The sequence below is a fragment of the Malurus melanocephalus genome, unplaced genomic scaffold (genome assembly GCF_030028575.1).
Source record: "Malurus melanocephalus ecotype Western Australia unplaced genomic scaffold, MMel_1.1 scaffold_639, whole genome shotgun sequence".
Lineage (NCBI taxonomy): Eukaryota > Metazoa > Chordata > Aves > Passeriformes > Maluridae > Malurus > Malurus melanocephalus.
The window spans coordinates 335,897-355,559 of NW_026623871.1; the positions used below are offsets into that span (position 1 = coordinate 335,897).

The 19,663-nt window shown below is 51.6% G+C and overlaps 1 long non-coding RNA gene across 1 annotated transcript in view; it reads left to right on the plus strand.

Moving 5' to 3' along the window:
• Nucleotides 1–14,496, plus strand: part of LOC130583906 (uncharacterized) — a 15,527-nt gene extending 1,031 nt beyond the window's left edge. The window contains exons 2-3 of the long non-coding RNA XR_008966461.1: nucleotides 13,179–13,256; nucleotides 14,362–14,496. This is a non-coding gene — a long non-coding RNA (uncharacterized LOC130583906). The remainder of the gene's footprint in view (nucleotides 1–13,178; nucleotides 13,257–14,361) is intronic.
• The last annotated feature ends 5,167 nt before the right edge of the window (nucleotides 14,497–19,663 follow it).

Consider the following 19,663-nt stretch of genomic DNA (forward strand, 5'->3'; position numbering starts at 1 on the left):
GACTGGGGTGTCCGGGCTGATCGGGCATCAGAGCTCTAACCAGGATCACTGGCTGGGGGTTTGGTTTGGTCTGAAAAACACCAGGAGGATAGAGCTGGGGTGACGCTGGCGAGGGGCTGAGGGGGTGGCTGTTGGGGATGGTGGGGTGGCTGTTGGGGAGATTGGGCAGCTCTGAATGCGCAGGGGTGACTGGAGATGCCCGGGATGGCTGTGGATGCTGGGGAAGGAAGGAGCTCCCCCAAGAGCTGCCTCCCCACTCTGCGTAGAAATCACCCAAACATGGGGCTCTGTCTCCACCACCAGCGCAGGCTGTGAAATGGGATTGGAAAATAGGCTTTTAAATAATAATAGTAAAAACAAACCTCGTGAATGTCCTCTTGGCAGGCAGTGCTGGCTGAGAAGTGATGCCGTGGAGTATTTTAGAATTTCTCCATTCCTTTAAATATGCCTTAAGAAAAATAAAATGTGTTTTCACCTCACTCCTTCTGCTGCTCCTTATTCATCAGCCTCATGCTGAGGGTGCAGCATTCTTCTTGGGGCCTCCTGGGGAAGGAATGATACTTTTGAACATCCAGATGCCCCGAATCTGAGTGGGTGCCCCTGGCAGGACTGCAGTGAGTGAGGCGACGTGGATTTACACCCTCAGTGGTGGCAGACGCCAGGGAGGAGCAAGATGCTGCAGTGGACACAGAGTCAAGAACATTTGAACTTGTTTCCTCTCTGCTGCTTCATTAAGAACCTGGGTTGGTTCTTTCCATGTTAATACAGTGCCTGAATTCTGCTGGGATGATAAAAAAGAAGGATTAATAAAAAAAGAGCTGGTATTGGAGCAGAGGAGAGGATGCAGGGTGGTCGCTAGTGTACAGAACAAGAGCTCCATGTCTTAATGGGATTTTTAAAACGGTACTTGAAATTSAAAATGCTAATCCCAGCCCTTTTTTTGAACCTGAGCTCTGGTTGAGATCAGACTTGCTAGAGCTTATTCAGTGCCCTTGTGGGAGTAGTGCCCCCAGGCCTGCTCTGAGCCAAGGACGAGAAATTTAACTTAGAGAGGGAACATGTCCTCTTGAAGGGGAGAGCAGCTGAGGACAGGCCATGCAGGATGCCTYGTATGAAACTGAGCAGAGCTTTGTTTACAGCTGCTTCTCTGAAGGTGCCACAACTGTGGCTCTGGGTGATCTTTCCTGCCCATCTGGAATGGGTCTGGAGCTGGTCCTATTCTCCAACGCTGCCTACGGCAGCCCCAGTGAGATGATGTGTACATGCAGGACTGTGAGAGTCCCATTGTGCTCCATCCTACCACAGAGCTGACAGCTCAGTTTAAGTGAAATACTGGGATTTCCACGATATGACACGAAATGGTARAATAATTATGAATGGTGTTTTGAGAGTGGGAGGAAGTGAGGGAAATGTGCTGGTGTCATAGGATCACAGACTGGTTTAGGCTGGAAGGAACCATCCAGTTCCAATGCCCCAGCCATTGACAGGGCCCATTTTTTTTGGAGGCCCTTTCTTGCTGTGCTCCTGCTCATCTCCAGCAGCTGTTTGTGGGTGCATTTCTCTAGTGATGTTTGTGTGTTTGTGCTGTGCCACTGTCCTCCTCAGGTGGCTGAATCCCCACTCCTGCCAGCCAAGTCCCTGCTCCAAGTGCTGCCTCCTGCCAGTGGGAGTTGTGGGAGATGTGTGTTAAAAATAAAAGGAGAGAGGAAGCAAATTTGGCTCCAGGTCTCGCTCTGTGGATCCACCCTCTCCCTTCCTGTGGCAGTGAAATCTGTAGCAGTGCCCCAAGACTCACAGCCAGACCTCACTCCATCCCTTCCTCTTAATTCTATACTGTTGCCGCTTAGGCTTTCTCTCCTGGAGGCACAAAAGTGAAGTCAACCGCAGTTGCTGTGGTCAGGTCAGGTCTTGTCTGTCTCCATCTTTTCCACAACCCCCCGGCTGCAGAAGTCCCTACAGACCTTGGAGATGAATGTATTTACTTGTTTAGATGCCATCTTCTTTCCCTTTCTTAACCCTCTTCGTTGCCCTAAGTGCTTTCGAGCTCTTCTGTTCAACCAAAAGGGTCACATAAATAATTCAGCTCTTCTCTGTCCCTTCCAGTCGGGAGTGGGGCTGTCACGTGTGCCACTTGGTGTGGCGCGTCCGCAGCCTACGCAGCTGCCTGCTGTGGCTGGGCTTGGCAGGTTTCAGCATTATTGAAATGCTGATTTTTTTGGGGGGTGGGAAGTAGCAGAGCTGCTGTGGCAGGTCAAACACCGTGGCTGCCCTCGGAGCATTCCTGGTCTCACAGGCACTGGGGCAGGGAAGCTGCTTTGCATGCTCCCTTGCGGTCCTGGAGTGGGAGGGATGAGATGCTGATAAATCCTCACTCCTGAGATCTGCTGGCCTTGGCAGCTGGGCATGGAAGAAAGTGACAGAGTGATGTAGTTGAGCCCTGCAATGCTCCTGTTTGAGGTGTTTTGCTCCTCAGGTGAGGTGCGTGTCCCTGTGCCCAGGAATGCTGTTCACAGCAGCAGGTACACACTGCGGTAGGGCAAGCCAAAAACTGGGAAAACCCTTTGCTGTGCTTTAAACATGGCAGCAGGCAAAGCCCASACTCTAGGTCAGCTCTGGGTGGTGTGTCATGTCCCCAACCCAGGAGGGGCCTGCTGGGGTGATGGACACATTTTGGGGGWCACTCAGAGGGGACACTGAGCCCCAGGGTCCCTTGGTGTCTGTTGAGGAGCTGCGGGTCTGGTGCATGGGATTTTGGTGGTCCCAATGAACCCGAGAATACCCTTGACCCCCTGAGACCTGGTGTCAGTCTGTGGGCACCAGAGACTGATAAGAGTGATAACAAGTGCAGACAGGTATGTCAGCTGTGCGCAGGATGTCTGAGAGGGCTRGAGCCAAAAGGGTTCATTCTCATTCCCATTGTTTTACTTGCAGCATCTTTGTGTATGAGCTGCTCGGAAGCTGTACAAATGTTTGTTTTGTCACRTATCTTCCCGTTAACAAAATTTCTCAGGAAATACGCAAAATTATCACTACAGGCAGACCATGTACAGTAAGGCTCATTAAGCTAAGTACTGTGATGAATTGCTTTTTCTGGAAAATTAATGTGTGTTAGCTAAAAGGAGGAGAGTGAGCCAGGGTGGAAGACCAGGAAGACAGAGTGTGTGGTATTGTCCTGGCTCTTGGTGACCTGAGAACACTCGCCTCAGGGGACTGCTCAGTGTCCTTGGACCATGGCATCCAGAGGATGATCCTGGAGGAGATGCTTAGGGAGGGGAGGGCAAGCAGAGGACAGCATGGGAAGCGGAGATGGAGTGATGCTGTGTCAGGACCAGACKAGGCACAAAGCCAAAGAGGCTGTCTTTGCTAAGGAAAAATATGAAACGAGGCAACTGTGGAAGCACAAGGAATAGAAAGTTTTGCTGAGCTGGAAGAAGGGGAGAGGGCAGGGGCGATGTGTCACAGGCTGCTTGCACCTATGTCTGCACCTCTGCCTGTGCCCCTGCATGCAGTGGCCAGGACCAGGGCTGCTGTTGGAAATGTGGATGCTGCTTTTTTTCTCCCAAATCGGGGAGCTGATTTATGGCTATGAGCAGGGGACAGGCTGTGGCATGTGGTGTGTCATGGGGTCACAGAATGGRTTGAAAAGGACCTTCAAAGATCGTCTGGTTCCAACACCCCTGCATGGGCAGGAACACCTTCTGCTAGACCAGATTGCTCTGAGCCCTGTCTGGCCTGGCCTTGAGCACTTCCAGGGGTGGGGCTAACACAGCAGACAATCTTCTGATGCTCAGGTCCCACATGAGAAATGTTCTGAAATGTCTTTCAACCTTTTTTCAGTGATACTCCTTGAGAATTTTCCATGGCAATGCAGCTGCTCTGCCCTGGCAGGGATATTTCTTCCTCCATCACGTTTTGCAGGAGTGATGGAAGTAGTGAGTGGAGCCCAGGACATCTGCTGGCCAAAAGCTCTTCTTGTGGACACCCAGAGGAGAACAGAAAATCCTTCTGGCTGTAGCAGCCATGTAGAGCTCGGGCTCAAGAAGTTTCCCCTCAGTTGCCAAGGATCCTTCAAAGAACTGTATCATCCAAATCTATTGCCATGGGTTGGGACATCTTCCAGTAGACCAGCTCCTGACTGGTTGTAGAATTCCAAACCTCCTGCCCAAATTGTGTTCATTTGCTCCTAGGCCTGCATRTTCCTTCTACAGGAGAAGGTTCCTCCTCCACGCTGCCTCCTCCTCCTCAGGCATCCACTGGCACTTCAGCATACACTCCAGTCTGGGAACAGACCTGGATGTGCAGTGTCAAAATCTGCTGCATGGTGGGACTGACCTTTCTGTTAACAATGCGGTTTTCCAGATTCTAGTGAATACTTGCAGATCCAGGTTTCTTTTCATGGGAAATAACTAAAAATAAAGTCTTCTGCTTGCTGTCCTGTGAGTTTTCAGTAGAGTGCTGTCACTGTGGCCACTTCCATCCCACTGTACTTCTGCTGATGTGTGCTGCAAGTTTGTCAGTATGAACTTGTCCTTTTTCTCTGCCATTGTTAGTCTTCCATCCAGGTTCTGTCTGAGTTTAGGTTTGTGTATGAAATGACTATTTGCTTTGGTTTTCCAGAGGATTTTGCCGTCTGGGAGGATCAGTGTCTAGCCTGGATGGTGATGAGGTTCTTTTACAGGGTCTAGATAAGAGCACCAAAGAAATGTCATTGAGCTTTCAGGACCATGGGTGCAACCTGGTTTGGTAGAATATGTCCCTGCCCATGGCAGGGATTTGGACTGGAACATCTTTGAAGGTCCCGTCTAAATTAATGCATTTCATGAGTGCCTGTTTGTAGATAGGGCAATGGGATTTGAAGGATAGCCATTTTGTTGATCCCACAGCTGTRGGAGCTGTGGTGCTGCTTGTGTCACCTTTTCTGCCTGAGGCCTTCCTTCTTTTTTCACTGACAGTTTCCTGGGACAGACCTTAATGTCGCTAGTGGGCATCACCAGGGCTTGGTGACATTGGCAGGCACCAAAGCACAGTGATGATCCCAGCAGAGACCTCTCTGAGTGCAGATCCTGGTGAATGCACAATGAGGTGGAGATAAGAGATGAGTGCTGTGGCTGCAGGTCTTTCTGCTGCTCACAAGAAGGTCTGGTCTGCACAGGAGCTGTAACAATGATGATGACACTTAGAGGATGTTAAGAAATTAACTTTAGATTGAGTCTGTTTTTAATCAAATTATTATTTAACYATGACTGTAAATTTATAAAGTACTGGTTGTAAGGTTCTGGTGCTTTTCCAATGGGTCCATGTTTYTGAGCTACAGGAGGGTGTCAGTGAGATTGGCTCATTGCCCTCTTCAGGACTCGTGGCACCTGTGCCATCTCTGATGTTTCTTCTTCAGTGTTAAAGAGAATTTTACCTGTTTGCTTTTAAAACTGAGCCTGAGTGACCACGGCTCGATAACAGGCTCGGACTTTGTACCAAAGGCTGAGAATGACTTTGCAGCATTGCAAACCAGCACCTAAAGACGGAAGTCTTGGAAATCATGTTATTCCATGCACTGCTAGTGTTAGAAATTGAAAACACCTCCTGACTCATGCAGGTGTTGCTGAGTGCTGAAGCCAGCTGTGCCTTGGACTTCTATTCATAAAAGAAGTTGTTAATGAGAAGGTATGGGCTGTTTTTTGTGAATATTAGAATTGTAGAATTGCTTAGGTTAGAAAATCCCTCTAAGATCTAGCTGTTTCCCCAGCACTGCCAAGGCCAGCACTAACCCCAGGTGCCACAATTACACATCTGTTAAATCCATCCGGGGTGATGACTCCACCATTGCCCTGCACAGCCTGTGTCAGGGCAGGACAATCCATTCCATGAAGAAATTTTCCCCAGTATCCAACCTAAACTTGTCCTGGCACAACTTGGGGTTATTTTCTCTTGTCCTGCCCCTTGTTCCCTGGTACCAGAGCCCAACCCCCACCTGGCTCCATCCTCCTGTCAGGGAATTGTAGAGAGTAATGTCTCCCCTGAGCCTCCTCTTCTCTAGGCTGAGCTCCCCCAGCTCCCTCAGCTGCTCCTRCTGCTCCAGACCSTTCCCCAGCTCCATTCCTTTCCTCGGACACACTCCAGCATCTCAACGATCTTTTTGTTGTGAGTGACCCAACATGGTGCCTTAGTAGTGTTCAGCACAGGGGGACAATCAGTGCCCTCAGCCTGCTGGCCACCTTATTTCTGATACAAGCCAGGTTTTGTTGGCCTCTTGCCCACCTGGGCTCATTTTCAGCTGCTGCTGGCCAGCACCTCAGGGCCTTTCCTAGCTTTTCAGTGACTCTGCCCCCAGCCTGGGGGACTCAGCACTTGGCCTTGTTGARYGTCATAGAATTGGCCTTGGCCCRTTGATCCAGCCTGTCCAGATCCCTCTTGCCTTCCAGCAGGTCARCATCTCACCCAACTTGGTGTCTTCTGCTGAGGGTGCCCTCAATCCCTCTGTCCACATCATTGATCAAGCTATTAGACAGGAGTGGCCCCAACATTCATCCCTGGAGAAAACCACTGGTGACAGACTGCCACCTGGATTTTAATACTGGAATAGGATACAGCTGAGTTTGGGGCCTGTGTGCCATGGAATGGCCTATTTATCAKGGTGCACAGCTGTACTACATGGTCTGCAAAAATGGCTGAGACCATAGGTAGCGTAAACCATGGTCTTGGGTGGTTTAGCTCTTCAGGGCTCTCCTGGGAGCATACCCTCTGGCTGTCCTTAYTCTCAGCCTTAATACCACCTCCCTGGAAACATTCAGAAGCAGGACTTCTGCCCTGCTTGAAGGGCTTGTTTTTTTAGGCACATGCCTAAAGCAAGCCCTGAAGTGTGGGGAGGTCARGACAGCCCCAGGGTGAGGGGCTCTTTTGGTGGGTGCTCTGTACCTTATCCAGGTGAGGCTGTGCTGAGCTGCCCTTGTTGCTGCCAAGCATCACAGAGCCAGGCTGGGATGTTTCCAGGAATCAGGGCATCTGGGCACTCTCCTACGTGTCCTTTAGGTTCTGTGAGATGGCTGAGATGTCAGTGCTGCTTGCTGCTGAGTTATTCTGACCTCGTCCTTGCTTGCACAGCTGCATGCTGGAATGAACTGCCGTGGGAGCTCTTGGTGTAAACAGCAGTGCCCTGGGCTTGGGGTTTGGACACGGGGAATGAGGTGACTGCTGTTGGGYGTTGGGGCCTCGTGTGCCACTCCGCGTGGGGACACTATCCCGGACATGACCCGCAGCTGCTCAGAGGCATCCCTAGGAGCAGCCTGTGCCGTGCATTCCGCTGTCTTCTGGTCTCGGTACAGAAAGGGCATAATTTTACAAAGCAAGCCAAGATTCCAGATGGCTGGAATCTCTTCGGCTGGGCAGAGCAGCACGGAGGTGTCCATAAATAAAAACAAACAGATGCAGCCCAGGAGCGAAGCCTGCGAGCAGCCTCCTGCATCTTAGGGATGAGGCCTTTCTTTGCTTCACTGAGTGGTCCCTAAAAGGAGGGTGGCAGCCGGTGCAGCATTTTTCTTCCCTTGTGCTTTTGTGAGCTTGCTTTGTCTCTGGTAGGGTGGGAGGCAGCGTGGCGTGGGCCCACAGCACCATGGCAAGGGCTCTCTGCCTGTTTGGGCGCAGATGTTTCCTAGGAAAACAGTGCCTGCAGGGMCTGGTAGAAGGATGTGCCTGGGTTCAGATGTGCCCAGCACTGGCTGAGCCTGTTGCTCTCCTGCCCTGCCCCTGCTGCCTGCACCAGTTCCCTGGATACATCTGGACGTTGTGAAATCCATCTGCAGCACTGACAGGAGAAGGCAGGAGCTGGAGGCTGCATGTGGCCACTGCTGAGGTGACAAAGACCTGCCCTGCCAGCTTTGCTGTTTGGAGGAGAGCAGGTATCAAATCTTTTCAGGTGTTCTGTGCTCCTCTACCTCTTTTGGAAAGTGTTTGGGAAGGGAATGGGGTGGACTGGAACCACGGGGATGTAATTTGCTCAGTAATGAATTTATCAACATGCTGGTTGCAAAATGCACAGAGACAGGATGCTCTGAGGCTCTGAATGTCTTCCCATCCACTACTCCTCTTTGGGTTGGTATCACAGTTTGTCTCTGCTTTCTCTTTGGATTTTGGCCCTTGTGGAGGGACTTAGAACCCTGTGAGGCTCTGTTGACCCTGTGAAGCTCTCCCAGCTGCTGGCTCGGTGCCCACATGGTGCCTAGGCTTGGCCTCCAGTGGACTGGAGAAATAAAACCTTGCAAAAGAAGTGGGGAGGGGACAGCCTGGAAGCCCCGGGTCCCTTGTGCTGCCTGACAGTGCCTGGGGCATTAGTGGAGGGGCACTGGGATGGCGTGCCCGACACTGGGAGTTCCTGGGCTGGGGAATTGTTTGCTGCTTGTGCTGAGGAGTACCCGAAAGTAGTTTTGACTGAGACAGGAGCTTTACGTGTGACTTTGGAAACCTGGGATGCTCACAGTTGGGATGTGTGAAGTTAAAACACTGTTGGCTGTGTGATGACCCTTTATTTTTCCTTTGGAAAGTTTTGGTCTTGTTCCTACTTTTGCGCTAGAATTTATCTTGGGGGGACACCTCAAGCTTGGGGYGGAGCAGTGAGGGCCAGAGTGGAGGGAGTTGCTGGTGGCAGCTGATCCATGCCATGAGCTGTTCTCCCAGTGGCATCTCTGGCTGCAATCCAAGGCACCCATTAGCGGACATGGCTGCTGCTTCCTGGCTCAGGGGGTCGGGGTGGTGGGGCAGAGTGGTCTACCTGACACCAGGGATCAGAGGCACCGTGGCACCAAGGGTGTTTCCAGTGAGTGGATTGGACAGATGGTGCCCTTCTTCAGCCCGAAGTGACAAGTGACGTGTCCTCCTGACCAGCAGGCTCCATCTGTGTAATTTCCTCTTCACAGGGTTTCTGGCTGTGCCCCTGTCCAGTGCCTGCCCTAAATAACATCTCTCTGCCTGTCCGTCAGCCTCTGTGCTCCCAGGGGTGGGCTGCCCTCAACAATGAGAGCTCCTGACAAGCCTGTATATGGCTTTGGGAGAAAACCCCTTCTATGTATGGTTTCTGAGTATGGCAGAGTCCTGTGGGCAGCATGGATAGGACAAGGCAGGGATGTGCCATCCTTTGRGCGATGAGACAGGCCTGTTTCAGATTTGTAAGGGACAAGTAAGAGGTGACAAGGAGAGGAGCATCTTGGCAGGCACCATGCTCTCCTGCTGGTCTTCCTCTGCTGCCAGTCTCTGGCCTGCCTGGTTCTTGTAGAAGCCTGCATTGAAAATTAACAGTGGGAATACTCTGCTCACAGGCTTCAAAAAGGGGCTCCAAATTCTGGCAAACTCTAGTCCTGCCAGAATGATGGCAAGAAAAGCTGGAAGCTTGTAGGTAAGTTGTGTTGAAGGTGTGTTTTCTGTGTAGGGCTGCAGAGGCTGACTGSTGCTTCCCATACAGGYCCASCCCCTGCCGTGGGCAGGGACACTTTCCACTAGACCAGGGTGCTCCAAGCCCTGTCCAACCTRGCCTTGAATTCTTCCAGGGATGGGGCAKCCACAGCTTCTCCAGGCAAYMTGTGCCAGGGCCTTACCACCCTCATGGACCTACAATACTTCCCCATGTCCAGCCTGACTCCACCCTCAGTGGAGACCATTGTCCTGTGCTGYGACCCCAGAGCTGGAGGCAGCTCCAGGGAGTCTCAGGAGATCAGAGCAGAGGGAGAACATCCACTCCCGCCCTTGCTGCCCACACTACTGAGGATGAGGCCAGGAGACATTTGTCTTTCTGTGCTCATGGCTGGGTTATGTCCCATTTGTCACCAGAATCCCCTGATCCATCCCCACGGGGTGCTCTTAGCCTCCTTTYCTTTGACTCCTTCCTGCAGGKGACCATCCTGGTGGCTGTATGGTGRGGTGGCAGGCSCTGCAGCCAGGACATGTGTCCTTCATCTGTGGGGACTGCTGTAGATGTCCTCGCCCCTGACATGGAGAGGCTTAGCAGGATTGGGGAAAGAAAGATCCCCTGGCCTGRGGACACTGTCCAGCTGGCATTTGCATTGGCAGGTGCATTTTCCCTCACTCATAATGTGTATTGGCGTGATTCAAGATCCTGGAGGCTGTAGGTGGGGGTCTGTGTTGTAATTGCCCATCCAGTGGGCTCTCGGTACCACCCACCTTCATGGATGGCTGTTGATCCTTAAAATCAAGCACAGCACAAACCAATCAGGCGCGTGTGATATATAAAGTGGAATGTGAACATGTATGGTAGTTATATCTCTGTAGCAAAGATCCATCCATGCATTCCTAGCTTTAGGATATGGTGCTTTGTGACTTCCTTGATGATGATCYCTCCTGCTCATGTGCTGGGGGCGTGCCTGGGATGCTCCAGGAGSGATGGAGAATGTGTGGGCATTGGTCTGAAACCAGTTCTTGACCTCAAGTGAACCTGAGCTTACAGCTAGGCTTGCTGCCGGCTGAAGGAATGGCACAGTCGGCATTGGAGTTGGGACTGGAAGGTGACAGCTGTCACTGTGTTCAGATTTGAGCAAGGCTGGAGCAGTGATGACAGGGATGGGGGAAGGACTGGGCTGTCTGGTGGCACCGGTGTGCAGGAGGGATGTAAAGGAGCCTGCAGCCAAATCCTGCCCCTGGCTCCAGGGAGGTGCGGCAAGTGTTGGATGTGGTTGTGTGTCCAGTTCTGCCCGAAGCCTGAGCTGTGCTCTGGCTCTCAGTGCTGTACTGTGATGAGAGAAGGGAGCAGGAGAGGTGACGTGGACCTGGTGTGAGCAAACTGCTGAATTCTGAAAGCAAAAGGCTTCAGGGAAGAAGCTGGTGCTGCCTGATGCAGAGGGCAGTGCCTGCTGGATCAACTGTACAGCCCTGGCTTGTACCAGCACTGGTGTAGCCAGTGGGATCAGGGCAGTGGCCATCCCCTGGGCTGGGCACTGCTGAGGCATCTCAAATGGGGTCAGTTTTGGGCTCCTTGAAAAGGAAGACATTGAGGGACTGGAGCATGTCCAGAGAAGGGAATGGAGCTGGGGAAGGGTGTAGAGCACCAGGAGCAGTTGAGAGAGCTGGAGACAAGGAAGCTCAGAGGGAACCTTCTTACTCTCTACAACTCCATGACARGAGGATGGAGACAGTTGAGGGTCACACTCTTTTCCCAGGTTATCAARTGACAGGACAAGAGGAAATGGCCTCAAATTGCTCCAGGGAAGRTTTAGGTTGGATATTAGGCAAAATGTCTTCATTGAAGGGGTTGTCAAACCCAGGAATAGGCTGTGCAGGGCAGTGGTGGAATCACCATCCCTGGAGGGATTTAAATGTTCCAGCCTGTTCCCAGGGTGGCAGCTTTGGCCATACCCCAGCCTCACTGTGCTGACAGCTCCTGGCCTGAGTGGCTGTGCTGCAAATGGGCACAWTTTCAGACTTTAGGACACAGTTTTCTGCGCCCACAGTGGTGGGTAAGAACAGCAACATACCTGCTTTTCCTTGTCAGGTGAAATTTTCACCAAATTGTGGCAGCTCTCYGATCTATGAATGGGATAACTGTGTTTGAGTGAGTTACCCAGGCAAAAGGTGCCACAAGCGGTGGCAAGGCTGAAAGCTGAAGTCTCTGTATGATGCTGCTCAAATTAGTCACTGTAGTGTGGAATGACAATTTTAGGGAGTAGGATAGATATTTCATCTGGTTTATTTTGATGTAAGAGGCATCTCTCCGGAGACTGTAGTGGCTACCTCTCTGCAGAGTGCAGAGGGGCCATGGGGTGATGTGTAACTGTTTGCAAAAAGTGGGATCATTATGAGATGAGCAGAGACAGTCCTGTCTTAAATCTCCATTMCACTGGCTTCTTCTCTGTTGTAAAGATGGAGTAAGAAGAAACTTTTCCACCCTGTTAATTTTCCATTTTYCTCTGTCATGTAGCTGTTTTAGTTAATAATCTTTTAAATGTCTCCTTGTGTGGAGGACTGTAATTTTTTCTTCCCTTGAGAGTTTGCATCCCCTGCCTTGCTGGGATAGGAGATGTTTCCATGCTTCTACAGACAAGGACAATCCGTCATTTGCCTCTGTRACTTTCCTAGTTCTACTGTAGTATCTGTTTGCTCCCACCATTCCTGCACTCTGCAGCACTCCTTATGTTTTCCTATTGCAGCATCCCTTGTGTTTCCCATCAAAGCATTCCTCATGCTTTCCCATGGCAGCATCCCTTGTCCTTTCCTGTGGCAGCATCCCTCGTGCTTTCCTGTGGCAGCATCCCTCGTGCTTTCCTGTGGCAGCATCCCATGTTTTTACCATTGTGACATTCCTCATGTTTTCCCATTGCAGCATTTCTCATTTCCTACTGCAGCTTCCCTCGTGTTTCCCATTGCAGCTTCCCTCATGCTTTCCTGTGGCAACATTCCTTGTGTTTCCTGTGGCAGCATCCTCATGTTTCCCACCACAGCATCCCTCGTGTTTTCCCATCATGGCATCGCCCATGCTTTCTCCCATGGCAACATTCCTTGTGTTTCCCATGGCAGCATCCCTTGTGTTTTCCCATCACAGCATCCCTCGTGCTTTCCCATGGCAGCATCCCTCGTGCTTTCCCATGGCAGCATCCCTTTTACTTTCCCACAGCAGCATTTGTAGTGTGTCCTGTGGCAGCATTCCTTATGTATCCCATGGTGGCATACCTGGTGTTTTCCAATGGGAGTATCCCTGGTGTTTGCCATTGCRGCATTCCTCATGTTACCTATCAACATTCTTTGTGTTTTCTCATCCCCATGTTTCCCATTTTAGCATCTTTCATGCTTTCCTGTCACAGCATCTCTGGTGTTTCCCATGGTGAAATCTGTGGTGTTTCCCATTCCTGCTCTTTGCAAAGCTGGTGTGCTCACACAGGGCTGAGGGTGCCCTTGAAGCTCCCACTCCATGAATGTGGGGTGTCCTTAGCTGCATCCTGTGCTCACCATGGAGGTTGTGCAATGGCTGCTGTGGTGTTTTGGCCATCCCTCACTTCTGGCTGTCCTCTGCTCTCTCAGAGCCCTGGGAGCTTGGAGTGGCAGCACCTGGGGTGTCCCACACTCTGGCTGGTGTTTGCCCCAGCTCCTTGGAGCAGGTCAGCACAGGAGAAGGGGAAGATGCCCCTGAGGAGCAGCAAACTCTGCAGCAAGCACTCTGATGCCTTTCTCTCTCAATGTTGTTGCAGGCAAAGGACAGTGACGATGATGATGAAGTCACCGTCAGCGTGGACCGGGATCGCTTCATGGATGAGTTCTTCGAGCAGGTGAGAGGATTGTTCCTCCAGTGTAGCTTTGAAGCTGATTCAGACATTTCTGCTGGCACCAGGGTGGGTTGTGCATGGCCCAGGCTTCCTGCTGCCACAAGCTGAGGGGCCTGCCCTGGCTAGTGCTGCTCAGCTGATGCTCAGGGTTTTGCTCTGAGTGCTGAACCTGCAGACCTGAGGCTGTGTTGCCCTATGGATGCTTTCACGCTCCCTCTGCTCCTCCAGAGCCCAGCGAGGCCATTGCACAGGTGATGGAAGCAGGGGAGCCTCGCACGCAGCTCTCAGGCCTTCCCCCAGAGCACTTCTGCAAAGCAGCAGACTCTGCATGGGATTGATTTAATTTTGTGCCTCCCATTCCCAAACAAGAGGTTGTCTTCTGGCATGTGGGTGGCAGTAAGATCTGCATGCGGATTTTTAGCACACCCTTAGCATGGCATGTGTGTGGGGGGTGTTAAAATGGATCTGTGCAGGCAATGGAGTGGGAACTGGGATAAATCTGATGTGCAAGTGGAGGAAGATGAGCAAAGGGGTGGTGTGAGCCGAAGAAGACTGCGTTAGAGGGTGAGCAGCCTGACAGGCAGAGAGCACAGGAGAGGTTTCCTTTCTTGACAATGCTGGTGTCTCCCTGTAGTAGAGAAGTGCAGGGAAATGCTAGAATGGATCTTTTGGAAAAAGTGGCCTCCCTGGAATCAGGGGTGAGGATCAGATTGGGTTTTCTGGAGTTTTTTATGGAGCAAGGAGCCATGGGGGACTGAGCTGCTACCAGCCTGGGTTGTGCAGCCCCAGCAGTGTTCTTGCAGAGGGGCAGAGTCTGGGAATCGATCAGGTGCTGATTTCTATAAATCCCAAAAGTTTCTCAGTGCGTCACAAAGAATACAGGCCATACAGTCTGTATTTTGCTGCTGTGACTCAGAGCTGGCTGGTAGGATGGRGAAGATCTGATTCCTCAGTGGTCCTATAGTTTCCAGCTGGAAAATATTTATCCAGGAAGATGGTTGCTGTGGTTCAGACATATCATGGTTACTTTGGAATAGGGTTCAAAAATCCCTTCACTTTCCAAAAGTCCAGGTCTGTCACAGACCATATATCTTGTATCACTCCACAGGTGGAAGAAATTCGAGGATTCATCGATAAAATTTCAGAGAATGTGGAGGAAGTGAAGAGGAAGCACAGTGCCATTCTCGCCTCACCCAACCCTGATGAGAGTGAGTAAGCTGAAAGCTCTGTGTGCCCTGCAGGCACGTAGCTGCACTGATGGGGTGGCTGGAGCCAGGCACAATTCCCTGTGTCTGCAGGTGGCCATGGCTGGATGGTGAGGGAAAGCTTGGACCTGCCTGGTGACTGATGGCTTTAAAACCTGGACAGGTAGTGGGAGTCCAGCAAGAGGGGGATTTCTGAAAGGATGAGGCAGTGCAGAGGCTGGGAAGAACAGCTGGGTGTTTTTGTGGTGGTTGGCTGTTGTCTTGCCCTGGGCTGCCTGGGAAAGGGTGGAACAGACTGAATGTCACCTACTTGGCCCAGAAACGTTACAGTTCCTCTTTGAGCCAGCAGTGGGCCCTTAGGACCTTGCATCTCTGTCCTGGGGACAATTTGTTGCTGACTGGTCAAAGGGACCTCTTTCTTCCTCAGCCTGGTCTTCCAGGGAGGAGATTTGCTGCTAGGAGCTGGAGCTAGGGATTTGAGCACCCGAGAGGTGGCAACTGGGTAACACCCAATTTTGGTGTCTGGGGGATCTGGCAGAGTTAGAACTGTGAATGCTGAGGTCCCCTTTCCCCAGGTGGGAGCAGTTCTCTCCCAGGAGAGCCAGAGGAACCAGCTGTGGGGGTGTTGAGGTCAGCAGAGGCTTTCCAGCTTTGGTATCTGCAAAGCCCTTGCTATGGAGCTTGTGGATGTGAGAGGTGAGCTGTGTAGGGAAAGCAGGACTGAGCACTGTGGAGTGGGGGTGGACCCTGCCCAGGCTCACCTCCTGAAGGACAGCCCTGAAACAGCTGTGCTGGCCCAAGCTCTGCTTTCAGTGTGGCAGTGAGCCCAGGTGGCTCTCTTTTGCCCGCCTCCATCGTGATGCTGGTGTCACAGGGGTGCTGAATACAACAAGGTCGACCCTGCAGGATGGCTCTGGGCCATGGGCAGCCCTCATTTTGGCAAAGGTGTTGCTGTCGTGGGCTGAGCGCTGCTCATGCTCCCAGTGCTTTGTCTGAAAAACTGAGATCAGGTCTCTTTCTGGTCATCTACCCTCCTCCCATCCACTTCTCATTTGTTCCTAGAGATCCCAGGAGGGTGCCCACATACACATTGCTATGCGTCCAGCCTTATGTCAAATCAGTAGATACTGTAATTACTTGCAAGGACTGGCCATTCCTAAATTGTATCAGGCTTGCCTCTTCTGGCAGCTGCTCCTCAGCTGAAATTTCCTTGGCCAAGCCTGGAAGCAAGGGATTTTCTCAAGGAAATTCACGTGTCTCAAGTTGTTGCTCAGTCATCCTCCAGGCCTTTGTGCTTGCTGTGTAAGGTGTTGCAGTGTTCCTGTTTGGGGGTATTTAGGGAAGAGCTGTCACTGCTGTGCTCTTGGCTGCTGCAGTGGCACGGGGTCCGCTTGGGCGCTGCAAAGGGCACTTGTAGCCTAAAAGCATAATAACTGTTTAAAAGTCTGAGACCTGCAATGAACAAAATGTGATGATGTTGCCATGACTTTCAGAAGCATCCAGGACATCAGAAATGCTTCTGCTTTTGTTTTACAGCATTACTTTGCCTTGGTATTGTAGAGAATTCAATTTTTCATATCAAGAATTGTTTGGACAGGAAGAGAGGAGGCCACACATTAATCAGAAATTAGTGATTTGTAGCATTGTGGTGTGTCCAGGAGATGTGATAGGGCTCAGAGGTGTATGGGCTCAGAATCACGGAGTGCTTTGGTTGGAAGGGATCTTCAAAGTTCATCCAGTTCAACCTCCGTGCCATGGGCAGGGACACCTTAATTTGCACCAGTGGGCTACTTGCTCCAAGCCCTGYCCCATCTCCCCAGAACACTTCCARCAATGGGGCAGCCACCTCTCTGGGCAACCTTTGCCAGCTCCTCACCACACTCATAGTCTGACATTTCTTCCCCATGTCCAATCTGACCCCACTGCCCCTTGGCCTAGCCCTTGGACCATTTTGGTGGCCACCTCTGGACCTTCTCTTCCAGGTGGTTGTCTGTGCTGGCAGCCTCATCCCCACCCTCCTGTGTTCCTGAACCCACAGAGAACCTGCTCATAAATGCAAAGCTGTTTGTAACCCAGGGCTGTGAATTTATTGAGATTAATTTGGAAATCCAGAAGCAAGTTCCCATGAGGCATGGGAGGAGAATGGAGCCAAAGGGCACTAAAATGTAGATTGTGAGAGGCAGGTTTTGGGATGTGCTCACTGGGGTTTGCTGTTTAACATGACGAGGTGTGACACCTGGGATGGCCATCAGGGCAAGATGTTGCCCTCTGCAGGGATTTGGGATGCAGCTTGTCCTCTCTGGAACAGCACCTCATTTACTTGTTGGTAATCTCTTAACTACTTTAGCATCATGTGGAACCTTCACTGCAAGATGATGTGAAATGTTCCTTCAGGACTTCTCATCCTTGTCTGGAGGCACATGTGCTGTGCAGCTTGGTTTGTTCTGGGTGTAGCTTCTCTATCAGAAATACAAACTCCTTAAACACCACCAGCAAGTCCTTTCTGGAGCTGGAGGATTTTGAAGTGGGGCTTTAGACTGGGATAGAGCTGGGTTGGTAGTCTGGAAAGTGGATGGGCAGTGATTGGCACTGTTGTTGGAGCACTGAGTGGAGGAATGGATGGAGATGTGTAGTGGCTGCTGGTGAATAGCTGCTTTCTCAGGGTCAGTAATAGAAGAGTGGGACTCCATGGCTACAATCTCACTGGAATCTGCTTAAATGGCTGTGCTTAAATGGTAGATGCAATCCCTTGGTGCTCTTTGTTTGCAGAAGGTGAGGTCCAGGTATTTGTGTGAGACCTGGATTTACCCACCTGCCTCGCTGTGGAGGTGCAGGATCTGTGTCTCATGGAAGGGCTCATCCCTCTCTTCCCGCTGATCCCTCTTCTGGCTGCACAGACTGTTCTTGGATCTGCCTTGCCACTGCTGTCTGGGCTTATTTTGGAGCCCAGTGGGTGGGCAGCTGGCTGGTTTTGCCACTGAGCCAATGAGGTGACAGCCTGTGGCTCTGACAGGCTCAGATCCATCTGCGGGAGCACTGGGTAGGTCTCCCCACCCAGCTGGGCAGCATCATGGTGGGACTGGGGTGGGCTTGGAGAAGCTGAGGGGCTGTGTTCCTCCTTGGGTTGGGGCCATTGCTGTGATACTCCAGATTTGAGTCACAGCTCCTGGTAAACCCATTGCTAAAATCCTTCCCAGTGAGTGCTGTGACTGTTGTTGCTCCTGGCGCTGGAAGCAGCTGCTCCTCCTTGGTCTGGGCCACATCCCAGAGGAGGTGGCTTTGGGGTGGCATTCCAGGCGGAAAGGAGGGAAATCATGTTTGTTTTTTTTCCTGGAATGGTCAGGAAGGGCTTCTTTGCCATTCCTCTTCTCTGAGCATCGCATCCCTCCAGCAACCATGCTCCATTGCTCTCCAGCACTGTGTTATGTAACGAAGGCTGTTCGCTCAGTGAATTGCCTCTGGGACGTAAATCTTCAAATCCCAAGTCATGTCTCTCAGCCTGTCAGCTCAGCTCATCTCTTCAGGCTTCGGGAGACCCAATAAATATTTCAGACCTGGAAGTGAATCTATTACAGCTGCACGAGGACAGAAGGGGAGGTTCACTTCCATGGGCACTTGACCTCCAGCTTCATAATTTTAGCTGTGTACGCACAGGATGGTGGCATTGGACACCAGGGTGTGAGGCCTGGGTGAATTTTTTCAGTCTCTCTGGCTGCTGGGAGTTCCTCGGAGAGTGGCCTCTATTATTGCTAGCAGACCATTTTCTGGTGGAGAGATGTGTCAGATGGGCAAGGAGGCAAGCTGTAGCTGCTCACCTTTGTCTGATGCTGTTGAGGTATCACAGTCCTGTGCCAAAAAGACAGTTTGGAGCTGTCTGGGTGCCAGGATGCTGGCTGGACTCCTCTGAGCTGGACTCCTCTGAGCTGGCTCTGTGCTCTCCAGTAAGCACAACCTCACCTCTCAGCAGGTCCTTTGGGTGTGTGTCCCAGGAGGAAGCCCAGTGTGCTCCAAAGAGCTGCTGCTCCAGTGCTGCTGGAAGAACGAGGCTGGAGCTGGTTCCTATTGGAGCTGTCTGCCTCAAACACGGCTTTCTGTGCCCTCTCAGCTCCACTTCCCACTATGCAATGGTATTCTGGGGCTACTTTCTCTCTGGTGCCTGGTCCCACCAGGGCAGGGAGCAGATTTCCTTGAAGATCAGGAGTTGCAGTAGTGCTGTGGCTGCAGGCTCAGGATTGTGTGATGCTCCTTTGGGATGAGCAGTGGAGAGGACATGTGAGTGTTTCAGACTGACTTTGTTCCCCTGTCTTCTCTTTGCTCCTTGATCCACTCCCAGCTTCCCTTGGATGGGAAATCAAGAGACAGCCCAGACTTCAGCAGACTTTGAAGATGAAGCAGGTTTAGTCCCAGCAAAGCAAGGGATCTGGCGAAAGGTGTCTGGGCATGTTCTGGACATAGAAAGCACTCACAACTTGTCCCCCAATTCATCTTCTGCTTACCTACTTCATCTACAGCCTTAATGGAACTGCCCCTGCCCCAGGCAGATCTGGCCTGAAGCAGGGATACAGTCACAGAGCAGTTTGGATTGGAAGAGACCTTAAAGCTCCTCTCATTCCAACCCCCTGCTGTGGGCAGGGCAACTTCCACTAGACCAGGTTGCTCCAAACCCCATCCAATCTGGCCTTGGACACCTCCAGGATGGGGCAGCCACAGCTTCTRTGGGTAATTTTGCCAGCCTCTCATGATCTGACATTTCTTCCCTATGTCCAACCTCACCCCACCCTCAGTTCAGTACTATTGTCCTGTGCTGGGACCCCAGAGCTGGAGACAGCTCCAGGGTGTCTCGGGAGAGTGGAACAGACGGGGAGCATTCCCTCTCTCCCTTGCTGAGGATGAGCCCGGGAGACACTTGTCTTTGCCAGTGCTCATGGCCGGGTCAAGTCCTATTTGCCACTCCACAGAATCCTACAGTCCTTCCCTGATGGTATTATCCATCCGTCCTTCCCTCCATCCCTCCATCCATCCATTCCTGTCCGTCCATCCATTCCTGTCCGTCCATCCATTCCTGTCCGTCCATCCGTCCATCCGTCCATCCGTCCATCCATCCATCTATCCATCCATCCATCCATCCATCCATCCATCCATCCATCCATCCATCCATCCATCCATCCATCCATCCATCCATCCATCCATCCATCCATCCATCCA